This window comes from Athene cunicularia, assembly GCF_003259725.1.
Source record: "Athene cunicularia isolate RWA chromosome 2 unlocalized genomic scaffold, athCun1 chr2_part1, whole genome shotgun sequence".
Classification (NCBI taxonomy): Eukaryota; Metazoa; Chordata; class Aves; order Strigiformes; family Strigidae; genus Athene; species Athene cunicularia.
In genome coordinates, this window is record NW_020799095.1 from 131,427,092 (window position 1) to 131,428,493 (window position 1,402).

Here is a 1,402-nt window from a genome sequence, read left to right on the forward strand (position 1 = left end):
CTGCTTCTGAAGCCTGAGCGCTTCACAGGCGGCTCCCGAGCTCTCTGCAGGCTCCCTGGAGCTGAGGTTTGAGAAATACCAGGAAACGGCTTCACTGGGTGGAGGGGAGCTCCTGAGCTCCCGGCATGGAGCAAAGCCAGCACGGGCTGGGGTAGTGTGGCAGCGGCCTCCTCGGTCCCGAGTTTCTGTGGGTGCTGTGGCCCATGGAGTCCCAACAGGGAGCCGAAAGCTTTGAGATCTCTTTATACTATGTTTGCCTTAGAAAGCCATTTTCCTACTCTGCTCAGCCTCCTCCCTCATCAGGGGATAGTGAGACATAACAGCTCAGGCTGCCAGGCCCGGCTAGCTCTGGCGTGCTGCTAATGCCCTTCCTCAAGGAGAGAGGTGCTTCGGACCCGTCCCTCCCGGGGAAGCTGGGCCAGCCACTTCCAATTCGGCATGCCAGCCCATCCTCTTCCACAGCTAGTAGAAATAGTTTGTCCATTAAAAACACGCAACACAATCTTCATGCTTCATCAAAATAGTGTGACTTGGACCAAGTGTCTCCTTTTCCCATGAAAAATCGAAACATTTTTTAAAGAATGAAAGTGGAGTTTCTTTTAGCCTGTACCTGTTTTCTCCTTCCCTTCATGTATACTTAACAATGCAGTTGCCCTTACCTCACTGGCTTTTCTCTGACAAAAAGAGAAATACTTCAATATACAGCCTCTTGCTTTTCCTGCTCTGTGCATAAATTATTTTCCCATAATTGTCTTCACTCCTAAGCTTGAGCCTGCAGGTGCTGAATCTTGTGAATGGTACCAAGTGGTATCACTCCTGCTGACAGCAGTTCAGGAGTCACATAAGCCCATGGCTGGACACAGGATTAAAACCAGAATAAAAGAGGCCTTGAATAGTGTGAAGCAGGGGTTTCTCTCCTTTGGGAAATCTGAAGGTCAGGTACCATCAACTGCAGGAGTGAGCTAGTGCCAGCTGGCCCTGTATTTTGTGTACCTGCGCAGTGGTTTGGCTGTGGAAATAGCTGACTCAGGGGTGTAGATTCAAGCTCTGTCAGTCCATTTGAACAATTTAATATGAGAGGTGGAAGAGGCTGTGTTTGGAGTCCTGTGAACATTGCAGACAAATGTTGCCAAACGTAGCTAAGTTTGAGATTATTTCTGCCTTTCTAAAAACTGCAAGTGTTTGTAAATGCTGTAGAAAGTTGCAGCTTTGAGAATAGTGTGCAGAAGAGGGTTCTGGAGTTGGACAATTCATGCTAGTCTGAAGAGGCACTTGGCCAAAAGAACACTTTAAAAAATGTAGCCTAGTAGCTAATAATCCATACAATTTAATAATTACTGAGAGCAATGAAGTATCTTCATATTTTATTCAAAGCTAGTGCCAAAACTAGGCTTTTGTAGGG